Source organism: Hippocampus guttulatus, chromosome 4, assembly GCF_054856545.1.
Source record: "Hippocampus guttulatus isolate MCC_2025c chromosome 4, RoL_Hgut_1.0, whole genome shotgun sequence".
NCBI lineage: Eukaryota > Metazoa > Chordata > Actinopteri > Syngnathiformes > Syngnathidae > Hippocampus > Hippocampus guttulatus.
In genome coordinates, this window is record NC_141264.1 from 10,827,297 (window position 1) to 10,838,341 (window position 11,045).

Sequence of the window (11,045 nt, forward strand, 5' to 3'; positions counted from 1 at the left end):
GGTGGGCATCCTTGCTAATCCAATGATGACCTTCGCAGAATTGCTAGCAGGCATCATCAGTATGCATTTTGCTCTTTACCGATGCACTGTTTGACATGACAAGACAATTTGGCACCCTGGATGGGGTTGGAGCAGAATGGAAGCATGCGCCCAGACCGTTCGTCCACAAACTGGAAAAAAAGGCTTGGAAGGATCTTGAATCCTAAGCGTGGGTGGAGACTGAATTTGCATTTTTAGAATTACAAATATCCATGTCAATTATTAAGCCATTTGTCGAGTCAATTGTCATGGAATTCAAGTCATTTAATATTATACCCCTCCTTACATCATCAAACATAGAGTGTTTACATTGTAGCGACACCACTCGAGTGAAGCGCGACTCAGCAGTCGATAGTCCACTGCTCTCTGATGTGGGTTTGTCAGCGTGGACAAGTACGTACGGGCGCGTTTTTTGGCTTCAAACAATCAGTGCTGACGCAACGGACGTTACACATAGAGCTAAGCTAGCCTAGCCGAGACAACAGCTGAGTTAGTACAGTAGACTAGCTCGAGGTAGGACGGACACGTTTTTCTGTCATCTGTATGTTTTCCTTTCTTTTCTGTCAAAATATATATTTTTCTACTTCAATGCTAGTCGTGCTATTTTCGTTCCACCGGGGGTTTGCCAATGTGTTTATAAAGAGACCAAAATCTCTTTAACATCATAATAAGCATTTCCACCAAACAATTCTTTTTCTCTTGAATCATGTCCCCGCTCCACCTGATATTGGATAGCACTTTTACACACAAGGCAACTCAATGTGCTTCACACAAAGACACAACAACTACAGCATTTACAGATGCAACCGTTGACAATGTTTGCAGTGAAAACAAAAGTATCTCAAAAAATTACCAGAGTGTATGTTGACACTATTTAAACACATTAACAGAAACTTTTAAAACATTTAAAAAGAAAGAAAGAAAAGTAGGTTTCTTAAATAACTAAAAGAAAAAAGATTTTTAATTAATTAGGAGACCTTAATCAAAGTTATGGAAACGTTTGATTTAACCTGTATTTAAAAGCATTTACACTCGGAGCTGACTTCACTTCTCTACGCAGGTTATTAACGTGCAATTTAACAGACCCAAAAGATAGTGACACTGAAGGTACTACATCGTATTCATCGCGAAAATATCGATCCGATCTGCTGAATGAATTTGATACAGTATTTGGATCGTTTCGCGCAACCGTTAGCATTCGGTGACGTCACATGAATTAGTGATGTGTCGTTCGCGAACGAGCCAGCTCTTAGAGCCGGCTCTTTGAAGTGAACGATGGGAGCCGGCTCCTCATTGAGAGCCGGTCCGAATAGGAGCCGACTTTTTTTTTTCTCCTGTTTTTCCCCCCTTCGGTTAAAGCCGCACGTGATTGGTCAAGATCCGTGGTAGAAGAGGAAGGGGGGGGGGGTTACACACACACACACACACACACGCACACACACACAAACACACACACACACACACACGCACACGCACACACAACGCTGCAGTTTAGAGAAGGGGGAGGGGTTAGAGAAGAGACACACAGCAGCACACTGAGCAGCACGCAAAAAAGACAAACGAGGAGACGAGAGAGTTAGTTAGCGAAAAAAACAACACGGTGGAAAGCGGAAAGGTGAGAAAATGGATAGGAAACGCAGTGAAATTTGGACTCATTTCAATTTAATTGATAGTTCAAAGGCAAAGGCAGCGTGTAGACTGTGCAAGGTTAAAATATCCCATCGATCAGGCTCCACAAATAACCTGCACATGCACATCAGAAAAGTCCACCCATCAGTACAATTGGAAGAGAAAAGACAAGCAAGGGTTAATGAAGGAGCAGCTATTAATGAAGGTGCTAGTGTGTCTGCAACTGTTGCTGCTGCTGCAATGTCACAACTGCCTAGATGTACAACCCAGAGCTCTATGAGCCACTTTATGCAAAAAGCTATAAACCCGCAAAACAGAACACAATTGACGAGGAACTGGGTAAAATGATTGCAAGTGATTTTCAGCCATTTTGTGTTGGCTGTGTGTTGTCGCAACATCTGAGAGAATCTTCTCCAAAACAGGGCAAATATTAACAGAGAGGAGAAACAGGACTTATGTTGTTTTACTGTAAATAGTTAAAAGCTTATAAATATACACATTCAGAGATTGGAACTTTTTGTTGACCTTGTTTTGATATGGGTCTTTGTACTTTGTTTTTATTTTTGTAGCACTCCATGTTGTACTCCATGTTGAGTATGTTCAGAAGAATATACATAAAGCCATATAAATAATAAATATTTGATATACTGTCTATTTTTTGCATTAGTAATTCATTTTACGCATAATATTACGTTATTTTTGGTAGTAAATTAATTTAAACAACAAAAAAACTGAGGAGCCATTTGGGAGCCGAAAGAGCCGGCTCTTTTTAGGGAGCCGAGCCAAAAGAGCCGGCTCTCTAAAAGGAGCCGGAATTCCCATCACTAACATGAATGTGAAAAACAATTGGGGGAAAAAAATCGCAGAAGCGGAAGTGAAGCAGAAGCGTTCCGCGGGTGGATTTGGAAGAAGCAGCACAACCGCTGATAAAGACAGGCTTAAAATATGCTTGGATGGCTTTATGCTGAAAAAGCAACGATTATGATTGATATACGCTTCGCTCTCCGCCTGAAGTTGACCAGCTTCCGTGGAAAGGGTAAGCGTATGCAACTTTAAGAGAGTGGCCGCCGATGGGGTTTTTTTTGGTTGCCGAACACATGTGGCTGATTTTTTTTTTGTCTGAGAAGTTAGCTCAGTAAACAGAACGTAACCGCTACGGGAGAAACGTGTCACTGAAAACCAACTGAAAAACGTAAGTGGTCGAATTGGCTTATTTTATTTGTGAGTGTTAAGATGTTGCACGTTTGGAAGCCTGTGGATGAAATCGTTTTATCGCCACAAAACAAGAGACGGTATGTAGTTATTTGGCTTTTAAAAATGTATTCTCCCATTCCAATTGCACTAAATTGGCAACGCCCCGCTTTTTATTGTTATGATCGAGGATTCGAATGAATTAATTAGTCGTGAACAGTAGCGCCGTCTCCTGTAGGCATTGACCAGCGTACGGATATCAGTGTACATTTAGGTCAGTGCTTCTCAATTATTTTCTGTTATGCCCCCTCCCTCCTCCCTCAACAAGAAGAAATGCCGTACTTGGATCCTCTGCGCCTTTCTTCTCATCTTGTCTCTTGAATGTTTGTTTACTGTACTTCATGTCGCCTGTTCGGTGCAAAAAAAAAGGGAACTACACGATAGAGTTAATAAATACTCCCCGCGCATTCTCTGACAACGAGGGCACCGCTGCCAACTGCTCTAGTGCGGTGTTTTTCAAACTTCTTTTGAGCCAAGGCACACTTCTTTCATTGAAAAAATCTCGTGGCACACCACTAGCTGAAAACGTGAGGAAAAAAACGCTTATTTTAACAATTTACGTGTTATATTGTTAATTATTGTTATCGAACCGTTTTTAACATTGGAGAATGACGTTATAACAAATTGAATTGGAATCAAATGAACACAATGAAAAAAGTATTTTATAATCTTTCAAATTTATTGTTTCACTGTCGTCCTGTATTCATGCGGCAAAAATTCGCTTGTCTTTAGTGGTCGAAACACAAGGCAATTGGCTAGCTGTTGCTGCTCCCTAGCGGTATGGGACGGTACTACATGATTCCTTTGCCGGACGATAGACCCCACAGGCATACAAATTGGATATTTTCCCGCGGCACACCTGACAATGTCTCGCGCTGAAAAACACTGCTCTAGTGGATGTTAAATTACGCTATATTCTACAGTACAGGTATTCTCTTCTGCAAAAAAAAAAAAAAGCATGTTCCTCAGAGTCACACGTGCACCCCTGGCATCACATCGCACCCCCTATTTTAGAAGGACTGAGTTAGGTAAAACTGCAATTACAGTATAAATGTAGTTTGCGATCTATAAGGTGGAAGTGTTCGATAGTGTGTGTTGTCAAAAGGGGTGTTCAACGGCAACATTTGCAACGGTGCTGCGCCGCCGGCAGCCCCAGTGGAGCATTCACACTTGCAAAGTTACACCGATGTTGCTCCTGAAAACAGCTTCAACTGGAGCAAATTTAACCCTGCTCGGGGAGGTGGTTTAAAATTTTGCTCTGGAGCAAATGCTCGTTTGCGGGGCAGCACCGATGTAAAATGGTACGTGTGAATCCTACAGGGTTAAAAAGTTGCTCCGGAGCAAATGCTCGTTTGCAGGGGGGAGTAGCATCACCACGCATGAGAAGAGTTGATTACCTACGGCTTGAATGCGTTGCTTTCGTGCTCTTTTGTACTTCCGTCATCTTTCCTTTTGTAGGAGACTGGACTGTCTCAGAGTTGTTTGTGTAGTTTGTTCCTCTGTTGTGTGTTCACAACCCCCCCATAGAATTTATTTTGTGATTTCCTCTCTTGATTTTCTTTCTGTTTGGTGCATTATATGTTTACTTTTCTGAGTGTCATTGAAGTCATCGTTGATTTACGTTTTCAGGGGCGGTCATTGAACGCCTCTCGAGCAGAAGGCACGGAGAGCGAGAAGGAGAAGGATGTGCCGGCACAGTAGTTGCTTGAGTTGTGTATGTTTTCAAAAGAACCAACACGACAGCTCTTTGTTTTCTATTGTTTTGCACCGCTGCAGAAACTGCCATGTGAACGCAAGTGGGGCTGCACCGGGGTTAACACGCTCGGCGGCTTTGTACGTGTGAACGCTCCCCAAAATTTGCTCCGGTGTAACATATATCGCAACAAAATACAGTGCATCGGTGCAGCACCGGAGCAAATGTGTGCCGTGTGAACACCCCTAAAGAAGCTCGCACTGTTCTGCACAGGAGAAGTGAACCAATCTCTTTTTTTCGTCAATGGGTGCTACAGCTTCTTGTTGACTTTGAAACTTAGCTTGTAGCCAACGTGAGCCGCATTTTGAGCATGAAAGGACACTTTGGTTCGCTCCTCTTTCATCTCAAACTGCTTTAAACAAAAAAGCGTATGAAGGGATATGCGGTTAGGACGGCACGACTGTTTTTATGTTATGTGTTGTGTTTATTATTTTACTTTGTTAACTGTTTTTTTAAGCGCTTTGTTACAGCTGCTGCTGTTGTGAAAGCGCCATATAAATCAGGATGTATTGTATTGTTCAAACCCGACTGCACACCACTCTGCACAGCCAGGGGCGAAGTTTCGTGGTGGCCATGGCTTGGCCGGTCGACTTATCATTTGATGAGGTAAAAATGGACACAATAGTTTTTTTTGTTGGTATTTTAAAAAAATATTTTTTTTTTACCCGATAAATGGTGTTGGAGGTGTGGAGGGAGTGGATGTTGTGGTCACGGCAGGACCCTTTCTCCATCCTCCAGATCCTCCGCATGTTCATTTGAATTTGGGCTGAGGTGAGGTGTGAAATCAGAGGCTGGAAATGAAGGAGTTTCTTCAAGAAGATTTTATCTGAACGTTCAGGGCACAAGTGTGATACAAGTCATCATTGTGGTCAAGACACAAATGTGCAAAGGCAACATCTCAAAACAAGTATTATATATTCTAATACCCTTTTCCCACTGAAACTAGTGGACAGTAGTGATCCGTGGCGACACGCAACCTATTGGCATATTGTCCCTTTTCTATTGATCAACAGAAGGCGATTCTGAACTTAGCTTGTAGCCGACGTGTGCACATTTTGAGCATGACGTCTCTGATCCACTGGTTAAAGGACACCTTGATTCTCTCCTTTCATCTCAAACTGCTTCAAACAACAAAGCGTGTGACGGAAAAGTGGTTAGGACTGCACGACTGTCCGTGTTTTATGTTATGTGTTGTGTTTATTATTTTACTTTATTTTAACTGTTTTGTTAAGCGCTTTGTTACAGCTGCCGCTGTTGTGAAAGCGCTATATAAATCAGCATGGATTGTATTGTATTGTATGTGTAAGCCAGTGTGGTGGTTGCTGTTGCTGTTTCCGAACTAAGCAGTAGAGGTCGCTGTTGGATTAGACTTCGTTGTAGTGAATCTCGTCGCGAGGCAAGAGCAGAGAAAAATATTTCACATAACACAACAGGGTTTTTTTTTCGTTGTATGGGGGGCAGGAGAGTGGGAATGGTGTTAACGCATGAAGATTTTTTCATAATAGGGGGTATTTTCGTCCATGTAGGTTTCGTTGTCGAGGAGTTTCACTGTAATAATAAATAAATTAAAAATTGCTTTGATCAGGAAATGTCCTTTGCATAACCCGGACCAGCTGCAGGGTGACAGTTCCCTCTTCGAAGCTTTTAAAAGCGCAGTTCGGAGCGGTATGGACGGGTCTGGTCAGGACGTAGCCCTGTCCGTTCGGGACCCCAATTTCCGTTATCTGACGAAAATAGGATTACAAAGATGACTTCTTATCAAGAAATTCAATATTACATTCAACTGGCACAACTCGAATACAGGTATTGGGGTGGCGTTTCTCTAATATGTTTTATTCCAAGTTATTCCAGTTATTATGAAGCCGTTATATCTGTAAGGAGACATAGACAATATACTACTCTCACGTGTCGGAAAAGACGAGCCAATCGTATGTGTTAACTGTCTCTAAATCAAAATTGTTATTAAAATGGCACTAAAATATAATTACCGTATTTTCACGACTGTAAGGCGCCATTAAAAGTCTTAAATTTTCTCCAAAATGGACAGGACGCCTTATGATGCGGAGCGTCTTGTGTATGCGCGGAGTTCCAAAACCTGACTGACAGCCGACACGCTGTTTATATAGAGAAAAGGCGGAAGTGACTGTGGACAGGCATGCGGCAAAGAAGTCGGCCAATCAGTGAAGGGTGGGCGTGTATATATACATATATGGAGAGAGAGAGAGAGAAAAGGCAGACGTGAGTGACGACAGGCATGCGGGGAAGAAGTCCGCCAATGAGTGAAGGGTGGGCGTGTAAGTGGACGCTAAAGGGACGCCACAAGCAGGTACCAACACCTGTATAGAGTGTGGCTATGTGCATTGTTGCAAAACAACTTCGGTTTTGGTTTCTAAGAACCCCCGAAAATAAATTCTACAAAGAGACACGCCTACGAAGCTCAGTTCAAACTTCAAGCCATCGGTTATGCTTTTAGCATGCGTGCCCATCTCACAGCAGCGGTGAAAAACCAAGTCAAGCAAATGAACTCTGAGCTTGCCGTTATTCCCGGAGGCTTGACTAAAGAACTCCAACCGCTGGACATCGGCATCAACCGGGCGTTCAAAGTAAAGTTGCGAATGGCATGGGAACAATGAATGATCGATGGCAAACACAACTTTACAAAGAGTGAGAGGCAGCGCCGGGCGAGTTACGCCACAATTTGCGAATGGATTGTGGCTGCTTGGACGAACGTGTCTGCTTGCACTGTTGTTCGAGTTTTTGGCAAAGCCGGCATCATTTCTGTGGAGCCACATGGCAATGAGTGACTGACAACGAGAGGGAACACGGCGTTTTTGATGGATTACCGGTACTTGCACAATTGTTCAATTCTGATACAGAGGATGAGGACTTTGATGGATTTCTGGGTGATGATTGATCGAAAAACGTGAGTACATTGTACGATGGCTAAATAAAATACAACGGAACTCAGTTTTGCTTATGTTGCCTTTTTAAAAACGTGTTTTTAGCTTGTATCTGTATGTCTTGGCATGCTACCGTATGCTTCAAGCTAACGTGTTTTTAGCGTGCGCGCATGCATGCCGTATGTTTAAGCTGGCGTATGTTTTACCACTTTAAAATTGCGCCCAATAATACAGTGCGTTTTGTCTATGTGTAAAATACAGAAATAGCACCCATTAATGAGACTGCGCCCAACCATACGTTGCGCCGAATGGTCGTGAAAATACGGTATGTAAATTATACAAGGGGGGTGGCGGCCCGGTGGTCCAGTGGTTAGCGCGTCGACCTCACAGTGCAGAGGTCGTCCTCCCTGTGTGGAGTTTGCATGTTCTCCCCGGGCCTGCGTGGGTTTTCTCCAGGTACTCCGGTTTCCTCCCACATTCCAAAGACACGCATGGCAGGCTGATTGATCACTCAAAATTGTCCCGAGGTGTGAGTGTGAGCGCGGGTGGTTGTTCGTCTCTGTGTGCCCTGCGATTGGTTGGCAACCGATTCAGGGTGTCCCCCGCCTACTGCCCGAAGACGGCTGGGATAGGCTCCAGCACCCCCCGCCACCCTAGTGAGGATACAAGCGGTTCGGAAAATGAATGAATGAATATTTAAGGGGTTAGTTAAAACACCGGGCGCTTAAGACTTGATCAATCTTGAAAGCCTCACTGATGATAGACCGGTGCTTATTTCATTTCATCATTTTTATTCTTGTAATTATTTTTACTCACTTGCCGTATTTTCACGACCATTCGGCGCACCGTATTGTTGGGCGCAGTCTCAGTAACGGGTGCTATTTTTGTGTTTGACACATACACAAAACGCACTGTATTATTGGGCGCAGCAAGGCATGGTAAAACATACGCCAGCTTAAACATACGGCATGCATGCACGTGTAGCCACCCTAGGTGCAGCTACTAGTGGCACCCTTCTATTAAGTTGTCAGTCAAGGGGAAGTGTGTCAATCTATCAAATCTATTTGAGTTAGGGTGCACTACTTAAGGTCACAGCGAGATTGGCAACAGCAGACTCTAGTTAGAGTCAAGGGGAAACCTCCAACAGGAAGAAGACACACTGACTGAGGTTTTTATAAAAAAATATATTGGGTGAATATTTACAATAGGAGTAGATGGGAACTGAACCAGAATGCATAAAGATGAACAAGGAAAAAAAACATACAGTAAGTTAAATTGTTATCAGTTCTTATCAATTGTTTTTTTGGTATCAGATCTGACCCATAAAAAAAACGACTGAGATCTCAGATTCAACAAAAAAAGAGGGAAATCCTTTCAACTGTCCTACCACCCTCCAGCGGACGGGTGGCTTTGAAGTCCAAGATGTCCTTCACCAACGTCCCACGTGGCATCCAATCTCCAGACTACGTAGTCCAATCTTCTGATGGTCTATGAGTCCCAAAAAAAAAAAACAGCCTGCACAAAGTGCGCAAGGCATTCACTAAACGTGGCAATAATCGGCTAGGGAAAATAACGATTTTCTAAAATTGGCTCGAACGAAGGCCACAGCGCTATTCGCCGTGAGCACGTTAGCTTAGCTCGATGCTAATACACTTGCTATGGAGCGCACGTGTCGGTACAATGGTTTATCCCTTTTTCTTTCTTTTATAACGGCACAGTTATATCTTATATCAACAGAACAACAATCTCCATTTTCACCAACTTCATTCCTGACTGTTTTTTTATGTTACAAATCGAATGCTAGAAATGCTAATCGGACATATTCAACAAAAAACACTCACCAGGAACGTTATCTCTTCTAAACCCTTCTCTTGCCTTGAGAAGAAAAAAAAAAAGAAAGATTGCCACAGGATTTAACTTACTATCTTGTACAGGTAGAGGTTCAAGGACTAGTTTTCATTTATCGTTCTTTCGTTTCGACCCGCCTGGGAAAAGTGCGAGAATGTTTCTGTCTCTCTCGCTAACGGGTCCTCGCTCCGAGCGCTGCGGTGCGTTCATTGTCCCTCGGAAACAGCAGTATCACAAACAAATATCACCCTCCAGAACAAACAATAAAATAACAGCCTTATCAAGGCTGGGTTACACACGCACGCTAAAAACACGTTTTTAAAAAGGCAACGGAAGCAAAACTAAGTTCGGTTGTACTTTATTTAGCCATTTTACAATGTACTCACATTTTTCTCTTCACCTCCTACACGCTCACCCTTCACTCATTGGCGACTGGTACCTGCTCGGGACGTGCCTTTAGCGTCCTCTTACACGCCCACCCTTCACTCATTGGCGGACTTCCGCATGACTGTCGTCACTCACTCCGCCTTTTCTCTATATAAACAGCGTGTTGTTATTATAGTCGTGAAAATCCGGTAATCGTTTTTAACGTTTATTACATTACTCTCCTCTCATTATAATTACTGTGTGTTGTGATATTGTTCTTATTTAATTTTAAGTTGAAAAATACCATTCAAACAATGTTTTTGTTGTCGATGATAGTATTCCGCATCTTGGTTACAATGGTTGATTAATGCATGTTATACAATAATTGTCATATTAATAAATGTGTCAAAATTTATTACATTGTATACCTCCGTTGTTTTTATGATTTAATTCATATTACCACTTAGCCTTCGTCGCTGAATGAAAGGTTGCGTGCTCACTAACACCGGGCCTTGTGATCCGTCTCGAAAATAAATAGTTAATTAAAAAATTTGTTTTACTCCGGTGTAACGAATAAAAGAAACAAATCCGAATGATTCTGACAAGGATTATTAAATTAAAAACTAGGTCATTAACAATAGCACCAGAAAAATAAATCGAAAGAGAGACGTCATTAAAACGAAGCTGTTGCTTATTAACCTCTGATTCCCGGTTACTTATGAGAGTAGAAAATAAACGAAGGCAGACCCTGTCGGTGTACTACGCCTCATCAAGCGATGAAATAAGAGAAAAACATACAATTGGCTTCAAGTCCTGGGACAAATTCCTAATTCGACCACTAGAGAGCGACACAGTGAACCAATATATTCCTTTTCTTTTTATCTTTTTTTCTATCTTTCCTTTTAAAAATAAGATAGCTTTATAGAGCAACAAATGAGATATTTACCAAATGCTAGAATGCTTTTGAAACCGCTTTGAGTGATGGAAATGTAACCTTTGACTGTTACTTCTCTCCAGTAATGTCATATGATGTGCAACCGATGTTAATAAGTAATGTCTATTGTTTACGGGAAAAGCGTAAGCAATATGTTAATATATATACATGATATTCAAGTTACTATACATTGCATGGATGGACTGTCTATCATTGGGAAGCTGAACTAATACTCATTAGTGATGGGACGATGATACCTCAAGGAGTGTATTGACCCGGTGTTGGTCACTCAATAGTGACCCCTGCAGTAGTTATAAAATCATTG

General features: G+C 42.2%; 1 protein-coding gene across 1 annotated transcript in view; it reads left to right on the top strand.

Annotated features, from left to right (window-relative positions):
• The first annotated feature begins 2,542 nt into the window (after positions 1-2,542).
• amn1 (antagonist of mitotic exit network 1 homolog (S. cerevisiae)) overlaps positions 2,543-11,045 on the top strand; it is a 38,057-nt gene continuing 29,554 nt past the window's right edge. The window contains exon 1 of the mRNA XM_086110327.1: positions 2,543-2,704. The gene's annotated coding sequence lies outside the window, so the exon portion shown is untranslated. The remainder of the gene's footprint in view (positions 2,705-11,045) is intronic.